Here is an 11527-nt window from a genome sequence, read left to right on the forward strand (position 1 = left end):
ATGGCAGCACACAAAGGCCTGATCCTACTCCTTCCTGAGCCTGTGACAAACTCCTGCTGATTTCAATGGGAACAGAATTGGCATTAGTGCCTAAGGCATTAATTTTGAGAGGTTCTGAGCCCTCCTGTAACTTATCCCTGGGGATTTGACCTGAAGACTCTCACCATGCATTAGGTGAGTACAGAATTAGGGACCCGATCCTGCTTTCACTGAAGTGAGAGGCCGTTTGTGATGACTTTAAGGGGAGCTGTAGTTTCTCAGCTTCTCTTAGGATTTGGCCATAAGTCACCAATAGATAGGAAAGTGCTTTTTGGAGGTGGGCACTTTATTTGTGGCTGAGCTGGAGAGCTTCTTACATGAGATTAGATGTATGTTCTGAGGGGCTGGGAGGGATTTTAAAGCAGGGAGAATGTTTAGCCAATTACCAAATAAAGGGTCAGGATGAATGTTCAGGGCTGCTATTTTATCCTCTGTGTTAAAGAATATTCACTAATGTGGTAACTAATAATACTCCTGGGGGAATTATGCACGACTGCGCATGCACAGAATTTATGTTCCCCATAGATTTCTTTGCTTCCCCACAGAAAAATGACTTTCTGATGCGGAAGCAAAGGGAAGCCACAAGAGCAGCCATGCGACATTCCACAGCAGTATGTTTCGGGTACCCATGTCAGACAGCAGAGAGGTAAATCACTGTAGGGCAGGAGGCGGAACTGGGGAAGACCTGGCTGGTGACTCCTACCCTGCACCGGGCTCAGCTGCTAGTCCCGGCTGGGCTGGGTAGGACAGGACTTCCTCTTCCCCTGCACGGCATCTGGTGCTGGGTCAGACCCACCCCCAGCTTTCTCCCCCAACTGCAGGAATCTTTGCAAATTCTTCCCCAACACCACTGTTTCCTGCACCCATCGTTCCTCAGCTGCAGGGGGAGGGATCACTGTACAGGGACCTGTTCCCCTATCCACCCAACTGTCGTGCATCCAGAACCCCTCATACCCAGACCCTCTCGCTGAGCCTCACACCCCACATACAGAACCCCCCTGAGGAGCCCCACTCCTGCTGCACCACCCTGATAAGCCACCCGGATCCCTTCCCCACTGAGCCCCAACCAGCTGCACCTGGATTGCTGCCCCACTCCCAAGACACGAGAAGTCATTCGTCCGCTCTACTCTGCTCTAGTTAGGCCTCAGCTGGAGTATTGTGTCCAGTTCTGGGCACCGCATTTTAAAAAAGAAGTGGAGAAATTGGAAAGGGTCCAGAGAAGAGCAACAAGAATGATTAAAGGTCTTGAGAACATGACCTATGAAGGAAGGCTGAAAGAATTGGGTTTGTTTAGTTTGGAAAAGAGAAGACTGAAAGGGGACATGATAGCAGTTTTCAGGTATTTAAAAGGGTGTCATAAGGAGGAGGGAGGAAACTTGTTCACCTTAGCCTCTAAGGATAGAACAAGAAGCAATGGGTTTAAACTGCAGCAAGGGAGGTCTAGGTTGGACATTAGGAAAAAGTTCCTAACTGTCAGGGTGGTTAAACACTGGAATAAATTGCCTAGGAAGGTTGTGGAATCTCCATCTCTGGAGATATTTAAGAGTAGGTTAGATAAATGTCTATCAGGGATGGTCTAGACAGTATTTGGTCCTGCCATGCGGGCAGGGGACTGGACTCGATTACCTCTCGAGGTCCCTTCCAGTCCTAGAATCTATGAAACCCACCAGGATTCAAATTTCAGCCCAGGAACTGCCATTATCTTACAAGGCCGTGCAGGTGTACCTTTAAGAATCATTAAATGCTGGAATTGCTCTCCTACTGTTGTATTTCACACTTACAGAAACACCTCTGCTAATTAATTGCTGAATCACTCTTGGAATTTGCTAAGTACATGGTCACCCAAAAACATCTCTATTATATATGGGAGGTGATCTAACTGTTGCACATTGAATTGCTATGTAAAGCATATGAAGATATTTATTCATGATCTCATCGTTGACTTCATTTCCCCCTCACACAGCCCATATGTTATACTTGCACTTCTCACACAGATTAGAATCTGGTTTGTATTTTGCCTATTTAAATATTGAAGCAATAAGTTTTAAAGATGTTGCTGATAAAATTACAACATACCATGTACAGACTGGGACAAATTACAGAGGGCCTTGTTTGAGCTTGGCCTTCCTTCTGTATTACAACCAAACATTGTCAATAAACCATGGATGTCCATCAGCTGTGAAGGTGAAATAGGGTTCTGAAGGGATATGATACCAATTGTGTGTTCATCACAGGCTGCAGTTGGGTGCTGGTTAGTCACTTAAACAAAATAAGTGGTTTAAGATGATTTTTAATTCATCTGAAGCCCCATGCTTTGAAAATGTAACTGCATCAGTCACTGTCCATGCCCTGTACGGCATCACACAGTGATAACACTCACTTTGGGGTTGCATACGGTACTATATACTGTCATGTCACATAAAGACTAGTATGAATTTTTTTCCAGGTCAAGTGATGACTGCAGGGATGGGGAATCAGGAATCACAGACTCTACTCTCAGCTCTGCCTTTGTCTTGAAGTAATTGCTAAAGATTGTACAACACCTTTCATTGCTGTTTCTGGAGATAACTATTTTCCCACTGTGATGGGTTTGGTCACAGAGGTCCCCTTGGGACTGTCACCTGATCTGCTGAAATTACCTCTGAGCCCATTTTCCCTGCAAGCTTGGGACTCCAGAACTCTGCTTTGTTGAGCCAGACATGCTCGCCTTCTGCAACACAGACCCAGGGTCTGGACCATGCCCCCAAAGCTGCAGACTTTAACTAAAAACAGCTCAGCAGTTTACCTGTCTCCAGCACTCAGACACCCAGCTCCCAATGGGATCCAAACCCCAAATAAATCCGTTATACTCTGTAAAAAGCTTATAGAGGGTAAATTCATAAATTGTCTGCCCTCTATAACACTGATAGGGAGATGTGCGCAACTGTTTGCTCCCCCAGGTATTAGTCACTTACTCTGGGTTTAGTAATAAACAAACATGATTTTATAAAGTATAAGAAGTAGGATTTAAGTGGTTTCAAGTAATAATAGCCAGGACAAAGTAAGTCACAAAGCAAAATAAAACAAAACATGCAAGTCTAAGCCTAATACATTAAGAAACTGATTACAGGTAATATCTCATCCTCAAAGATGTTTGAATAAGCTTCTTTCACAGACTAGGCTCCTTCCTAATCCAGGCCCAATCCTTTCCCCTGGTACAGTCTTTGTTAGTTCCATCAGACATCTCAGGTGGTAAGCAGGGGTTTTCTCATGACTGGCTGCCCATTTTGTGCTGCTCCACCCCCTTTTATAGCTTTGGCAGAAAGCGGGAATCTTTTGTCTCTCTGGATCCCCACCCCTCCTTCTAAATGAAAAAGTACCATATTTAAGATGGATTTCATTATCAGATGACATGGTCACGTGTCACTGTAACATCCCTAGTCTCTGTTCCCCATGGGCTGGCCCACATGTACACAGGAAGACGTTCAAGTAACTAAGGCCATTTACAACTGATTGTTTCTGGAGTACCCTTAATGGCTTCCACTTAATATGTTTACAGCAGTGATACAAGTTTATATCTTACTCTCCTAACTCCAGATATAGAAATAATACATGCAAACAAATAGGATGAACACTCTTAGCAGATTACAAGCTTTCTAATGACACCATACAAGGGGTATTTAGTATAAAGCATATTCCAGTTATGTCATATTCATAAGCATATTTCCATAAAGCATATCAAGTGCAACATCACACCCCCCCTCACAGTGATTTTGTGAGGCATAGAGAAGATTTTTAAAGCACTTTGCAAGCATCAGATAAAAGGTAGTAGAAAGGAGCACAAACTATTAGCATGATTTCTAAAAAGGTGACCAAGTATCACTGTAATTAAATATGTGAAGTTTAAGGGGTTGGAGGGGAGGAATCCACTGAACTGGAGATTTGCAGAATTTCTAGATTCTTTTGGGGATGTCCTGATAAAATTAATAGGCCTCTCATCTTAAACTTCAGTTGTTAACTATTTTGGGCAAGGCTGTTTTTTTCTTATACGTTTGTACAGTGATTAGCACAGTATGGCTTTAGTAATACAAATGAAATATTTTTTCAGCATTAATAATGTTGTCAACTCTTGCACTTTTACCGCACAGCCCCAGCTCTCTCGGTTTACCGTCTGGTGATGAGATGGAAATCTCGGCTTTGTTTTTTTTTTAAAAAGGGAGACGTTTCTAGTTCTCATGTTTGAAAACGTGACCCAAGCTCAAAAATTGGGGAAATAAAATAAGCCTAAAATTAATCTTTTAAAAAAAAATCTCATGCTTTTTAAGCCGCTCTCGTGGGGGTTGTTATGCCCGACTCATGGTTCATGAGTGCCTGGAATTGGCAACACTCAGCATGTGTAACACGGTGACCGGGGGGGCTCGGTGGTGCAAAAAGGTGCAGTACACTGACCCCAAGGAGCATGATCCTCACTCCCCATATGCATCCGAAGAAGTGGGCTGTAGTCCACGAAAGCTTATGCTCTAATAAATTTGTTAGTCTCTAAGGTGCCACAAGTCCTCCTGTTCTTCTTTTCACTCCCCACTGTCTCAACACAGCCTGGCGCTTGCAATGGAGCAAACCCCCACAACAGAGGGCGGGGCAAATCCACTGGACTCGGCATTACCCCCCCCTCACAGGGAGGGCAGCCACTCCGCCTGCGCGCAGCCTTCCCACGCGCCCACACAGGCGGATCGCGCCAGCGCTCAGCCAGCCGCACCCCGCGCATGCGCGTCGTTGTTCGTCGCCTTTGCCTCGCTCCCCTCTCGCTGGCGTAGGAAGTTTGGCGCATGCGCATTAGCGTGAGTCTCCTCTCTCGGCCCCCGCCCTCGGACTCCGGGCCGACCCTCGCGTACGCAACCCCGCTGCACTTACCGCTTCCTTCTCCTGAATGGGGAAACAGCGGCGGTCTCGCGCATGCGCAGTGTTGTCGTCTCTCTCCTCCCCCCCTCCTTCCTCTTTTGCCGGCTCCCCCCGCGGGCCCGGCTGCGGCTGAGTCTCGTGAGGAGGCGGAGGACCCAGGGCGGACTATGGAGACGCGCCGGAGTTATCGGCCGCACTCACTGGACGGGAGTAACCGCCGCCAATACCACCGGTTCCGGCACGCGGGCCTCTGAGGGGGGGAAGAGCTCGCCGCGCGGTGAGCGGGGGAGGGGGAATGGAATGGAGTGGAGTGGGAGGGGTGGGGGAATGGAATGGAATGGAGCGGGCGGGTTAAGTGGAGGGGGTGATGGAGTGGGGAGGGGTGAAGGGAGTGTGTGTGTGTGTGGGGAGTCCTGGTGGCTGGTAGCCAGGTGGGAAGGGCCTGGCAGACCCAGGGCCGAGGGGTTGCTGTTAGGAGATAGCAAAGCCAGGGTGTTAGGGTTGTTGTGGTGCCTTCTTACGGGCAGCAGCTGGTGCCCCTGGGTGGGATGTTGTGAGGCTGGCTCAGGGACTTGGTGTGTAACTTTCCAGTTGGGGAGTGGGGGTGCCCGGTGTTGTCACCTGAAGGAGGATGTCCATGTCTCACGGTAAAGGGCCTGTCCTGGGGGAGCTGAGCATGCTGGGGCACCAGATTTTGTTGTGCCTGCAGGATGGCTGGTGGTGTGTTGGCATCAGCCGTGCAATGCCCCTCAGGAGGATGCTTGACACACAACTGGCCTCTAGGGTTAGGCTTGGCAGAATTCAATTTTAGTTTCTTTTATCATTTTGATGGGTATCCATGTTTATTTTAAGCCTTTTTTTCATTTTTATTGGTTTAAATTTTCACAGTTGTGCGAAGTTATGGGGTGGCCAGATAATGGGCAGCAGGTAACAACAGTACTAATTTAATGACAGTAGACACCCTGAGCCACAAAAATAAAGCTTTATAATGGTTAAAACATAAATTGTCAACATATCAAAATATACAAGGGCCTTAAATCAATACAATAGCCTTAAATCAATCTCTGACTTCTCAAGCAGCATATTTTGTTCTTTGCCTATCTGTAAATTTCAATTACAATATTTATAATTTAAAATGTCAATATTTTTGTTAGCATGTGGTGAAACTAATGTTTAACAACATTTACCAATAAAAAATAATCCAAGCCTAAAGATATTTAGGTCTTTTTGGTGGTTCTTGAAGCACTGTGGACATAGCATGTGCCACTCCAATGTTCATGACCTGTGTGTATCAAATGTGGCTTCATTGGTACAGGTCCTTAAACTGGTGACCAGCTGGCATGTGGTTTGTGCATATATATCTTACATAGAGGGTATCTCGTGGTGTAACTAGTTTCAGTGCAGGTTTCCTTAGCAAAGCCATAGATGGTCTCAAGTGGTGCCTAAGAAACACACTGACAGACAATAAAATTCTCACAGTTCCTGTGAACCAAGAATAATCATTCTTAAATCTGCACTGAGGGAATGGAAACATACAGATGTGCTCTCAGAGCGGGGAAAAAGAGACTACTCAACAGACAGAATAACCCCCTCTCGCCTATGATTGCACCTTGTCATATGAAGGAACTCTTAGCTGGTTAATAACATGGCTTCTTTTTTATTAAACCAGACAGTCTTGATGGTTGAACTGTTGGGGAAGTGGCTGGGAATTTCAGTTTTGTTCTGGGCCTTGCAATCTAGTTATATCTGCTCTTTTTATCTTTGCTCTACATTAAAGAGGAAGAGAAACAATCCAGCTAGAATGTGGCTTGAAGTGTTGCACAGATGATCTTGGGGAGGAGGGCTGCTGCAGAAAACTTTCTACTCGGGTATTTTTGACTCTTTACAGTGGTGCTTTCTGTTTTTCACTGGAAATAGAAGAGTTAGAAGTTGTGTAACCATCCACTGGAAAGATGCTTCTGAGTCACAAGTGCTTTCAGTGATTGTAGCGTGCAGTACTTCTTGACTCCATCCACATGAGCGGGTGGGAGGGAAATCTGTAACTAAAACATGAAAAACCAAAACAAACACTTGTCCAGCTGACACATGCTTCTCCATTGTTGGTGGGACTGAAGGGGAACCTTTGGGTGCAAACGGCTATATAAGGAAATCCTCCATTTGACTGGCTTCTTGGTGAAGAGGACTCCTTGAGTTACTGAATAAATGACACAGAACAGGCATAATGCAAATTAATAGAAAAGGAAGCTAAGATAATGATTTCTGAATGTAATGGTCTTCTTACCCTTATGAGAATTACAGTAAGTCAGTAATAATGATAATAGATCTGTAGCAGATCAAATGGTGTGATCTGAATGTCCAGTACAATTTCTGGTTATCTAATAAAAATGCATATATGGTATGATATATGTATGAAGGCTGTTGTACAATTCTTGATCTAACTTCACTTTGATTTACTTCCCAAAGTATTAATGAGGGAAACACCCGTATATACCGTATTAGATATTGTAAACTCCCTATGAAGGGATCAATATAATAGCACAATTGTCCTTTCATGGTCTATCCCCATCTTACCAATCATCCCTGGTTCGGTATTGAGATGACAGCCTTCTCTTATGATTGGCCCAAGATGCTAGCCTTCATTGCCCACTTGTTGAATTTTCTAACAAGCACCTTCATGCTTTTTCCCAGGCTGCTCCTTATGTTTGGGAGGAGTGACCCGTAAACATCTGCAAAACTAACTCATTATCCTCCTTCAAAATCTCCTCAAAGGAGAATTTTGCCAAGATGCCTATAAAAAACTTGAGTGGCTAAGCTGCTGCTGTGCTGAGAAACTGCTTGTCATGGTGACCAATGCTGTTTCCTTGTTCTCCCCCATCTGTATCAATTTCTTGTCTTTTTACTTAGTCCCTAATCCAAAGAGTTTACAATCTATCTTTTTTTTTGTTTTTATGTTCTGTATTTGTATAGCACTTAGCATAAGAGGTTTTGACCCATAACTGGGTCTTCTAGGCACTATGATAATACAAAGAATAAATAATTTTAAATTTAAAAGTTCAGACTTTTTTTCCTCTTTGATAATGTTACAGTGAAATAGCTGTGAAAACTTGACATATCATGGCCTGATGCTTTTTTAGGTGAATTTAATATAAGAATTGAACACTTGTATTAGAATGAATGGATCTTACTAATGATACAGTATTCAAACTGCCAAAATAAATACTCAGTAATTAATAATAAATTTATTTATAAAGCACCCTGGCAAAATCACTAGGAGTGCTGAATAACAATCATAAAAACAATTTCACATGAATTAAAAAAATAGACTTCTTGCGTGATTGTCATTTTAGTTGCTATCGGGCTGTCACCAGTATTTGGCTTTTGCTCCACATAAGAAATGAAACATATTGGTCACTTGGCACTATCGGCACTTGACTTGCTATAGTTACTCCAGGTTTGGCTGATATTAGCTTAGAAGAACACAGGAATCCACTTCAAAGACTTACTGATACTCAGACCAATAATTCCTTAAACACCAAAGAGGTAGAAGTAGAGGGTAGTTGAGGCATTGGATTGTCTTAAAATGTTAAGTTAATTCATAGATGCAGTGTACTGGGATCACATACATTTCAAAAGCACCACTAGGCATAGACAGAAATAGAATTCTGTTTTTCTAACTTTCTGTAGGGCTTTCTTGGTGACCATCTAAACTGAAATATAATCTTGGTTATACTTTATATGCAAGTCATAAGGTAAAATTTTAAATGAAAACTTCCTGGCATTTTCTGTGGGAAGGTTATTTTACATAATTCAGAATACAGTCCAGGATTATATCAAAACAGATGTTTGGTGTCACTAACACCTGTGACAAACAAATGAATCTTTGAAGAATACTGTAATAACTACTTTAAAAGGTGATGAATGGACCCAAATAAACTGAATAAGGGATTTTTCAGCACATGACATTTAAAATACTAATATGTTGAAATATTCCTTTTATATTTTATTTTAGGCATTTAATATCTAATATTTAAAGTGGCTTATTTCCTTAAAGTTAGATAATTTTTAAGTGACTTGTATTTTGATTAGTTCAGAAGCAGCTAGTAGTCCTTTTGAGAAATTGTATAAAACCATGGTACAAACAAGAGTTTAGATGCATAATTTTCCATGTCAAAAAGTAATTTCTATAGTATTAATGTACATATGAGCCAAACTCTGACTCTTTTGTGTGTGTGTGTATATGTATATGTGTGTATATGCATCATTACAGTAATTGTGTGTACAAATCAAGTAATTGGCACACACATTAGTATGCCATTATGCTCTTAGTCTGTCTAAAAGCCAAGCCCCTCTTCTGAAATTCCTAGATATTAGGAAAGTCAAAAGTATGTTGAAATGAGTATTTCCAAGCTCAAGTTCATAGGTGACTCTAAGCCACTAAATGTTTGTATCTTGGAAAAGTGAAGGACATTATAAATTGATAACTAATGCATGCCACTAAATTGTATCTATTTTTGTAGTTGTGTCCTTATGGAATGGGGATGTAATTCATGTCAGGAATGAAGGAAGTGGTGGTTGGTGATTCAGTAGGTGTCATTTCCATGTGAGTCAGTAATGAACCAGTGATAGTTTTGAAACAGTATCTCATGCTAGAGGCAATTTCTGTATCTTAAAATAGGGTGCTGTGAGGCTTAATATTTGTAAGGTACTTTGAAATGGAAAGTTGCTATAGCAGTGGTCACCAACCAGTAAATCATGATCGACCAGTCGATCATGGAGCCTCTGACAGTTGATCTCGGTCTCAGCCTAGGGTTGTCATGCCAACCTTCCTGCAGCCAAACCAGGAGATCAGCCGCTAACAGTCCAGTGGCATAGCAGGGCTAAGGCAGAGGCTCCCTGCCTGCCCTGGCCTGGCGCCGCTCCCGGAAGTGACCGGCATGTCCGGCAGCTGCTCCGGGGTGGAGGGGGAAAGGCGGTCTCCACGCGCTGCCTTGCCTGCAGGCACTGCCCCCACAGCTCCCATTGGCTGGGAACGGGGAACTGCGGCCAAAGGGAGCTGTGGGGGCAGTGCCTGCAGATGGGGGCAGTGTGTGGAGCCTTCTGCCCCCCCCCCCATCCTCCCAGAGCCGCTACCAGACAAGCTGGCCACTTCAAGAAGTGGCTCAGGGCCAGGGTAGGCAGGGAGTCTGCCTTAGCCCTGCTGTGCGGCTGCCCGGGAGCCGCCTGAGGTAAGCGGGGCCAGGGGGCTTCATGTGCAGCTCCCGGAAGTGGCCAGCATGTCCCTGCAGCCCCTGGGGTGGGCAGGGGGCTCTGCTCCTGCAGCTCCCATTGACTGTAATTCTCTGCTGGGAGAATTGGGAGCTGCGGAGTCAGCACTTGGGCAGCGCATGGAGACCCCTTCTGCCCCCGCCAGGGGCCACAGGGATGTGCTGGCCATTTCCGGGAGCAGCGCGAGGCCAGGGCAAGCAGGGTGCCTGCCTTAATCCCGCTGTGCTGCCGCCTGGGATCCGCCTGAGGTAAGCAGGGCCTGGCCAGAGGCCGCACCCCAACCCCCTGCCCCAACCCTGAACCCCCTCCTGCCCCAGTCCTGAGTCCCCTGCACCCAAATTCCCTCCCAGAGCCTGTATCCCAACCCCCTGCCCCAGCCATGAGCCCCCTCCCAGACCCTGCACCCCTTCCTGCACTCCTGCCCCAGGCTCAGCCCAGAGCCCGCACCCCAAACCCCTGTCCCAGCCCAGTGAGGGTGGGGAAGAGCAAGTGACAGAGGCAGGGGGGCTGGAGTGAGCGGGACGTGGCCTTGGAGAAGGGGCGGAGTAGGGCCTTGGGGAGGGGGCGGGGCAAGGGTGTTCGGGTTTGTGTGATTACTGTTATTTCTACATTTTCTTTGAGGTAGATCCTGGGTTGCACTTAAATTCAAAAAGTGATTTTGTGCTTAAAAAGGTTGGAGACCCCTGTGCTATAGGATGTCAAAGTATCATTACTATCATTAGAAAGACAAGTTGTGTGAAAATACACTCTGAGTACCTTTCCTAGACCCAAAGCTCTGTGTAAGTTCGAAAGCTTGTCTTATTGGACCAACTTGTGTTGGTGAAAGAAAGATATTACCTCACCCACCTTGTTTCTCTAATATCCTGGGATCAGCACAGCTATATCACTGCAAATTACTTTTATTAGCATATTTGTTTACCATAGGGATGTAAATATTGTTTTAAAAGTTAACCATTTAAATGCTTACAATTATATAGTTTAACTGGTTAACCAATTAAAGGGAGAGAGGCTGGGGGTTAATGGTTAGGGTAGGTTAATTGGTAAGACTAATGCTTACTGTTTAATATTTTACCTCCCTAGTTTCAGTCTTTCCTAATTGATATCCCATACTATCACATTCTTCACAGTATGTACTAGGAAATCTGTTCAAAAGGAGGTGCAGTTGTAAAAGTGTAATCCTTCAAATATTATAGCAAGATAACATATTTTCTGTTGATCTTATTAAAGAGTAAGTGTAAAATATTAATCCAAGCTTAATTATTTTAATCACTGTTTATCCTTAGAATAGATTCCCTTTTTAAACTGAAATTTGTTTGCTGTTTATATATAGAGAAGGATTCTTCAT

At 44.4% G+C, this 11527-nt stretch overlaps 2 protein-coding genes across 2 annotated transcripts in view; one reads left to right on the top strand and one right to left on the bottom strand.

The window, feature by feature from the left end:
* CALML6 (calmodulin like 6) overlaps window positions 1-5067 on the bottom strand; it is a 186581-nt gene extending 181514 nt beyond the window's left edge. The window contains exon 1 of the mRNA XM_065575252.1: window positions 4930-5067. The gene's annotated coding sequence lies outside the window, so the exon portion shown is untranslated. The remainder of the gene's footprint in view (window positions 1-4929) is intronic.
* The window catches only part of NADK (NAD kinase), a 34125-nt gene continuing 27652 nt past the window's right edge, over window positions 5055-11527 (top strand). The window contains exon 1 of the mRNA XM_008167301.4: window positions 5055-5194. The gene's annotated coding sequence lies outside the window, so the exon portion shown is untranslated. The remainder of the gene's footprint in view (window positions 5195-11527) is intronic.

Source organism: Chrysemys picta, chromosome 21 (genome assembly GCF_011386835.1).
Source record: "Chrysemys picta bellii isolate R12L10 chromosome 21, ASM1138683v2, whole genome shotgun sequence".
NCBI classification, from domain to species: domain Eukaryota; kingdom Metazoa; phylum Chordata; order Testudines; family Emydidae; genus Chrysemys; species Chrysemys picta.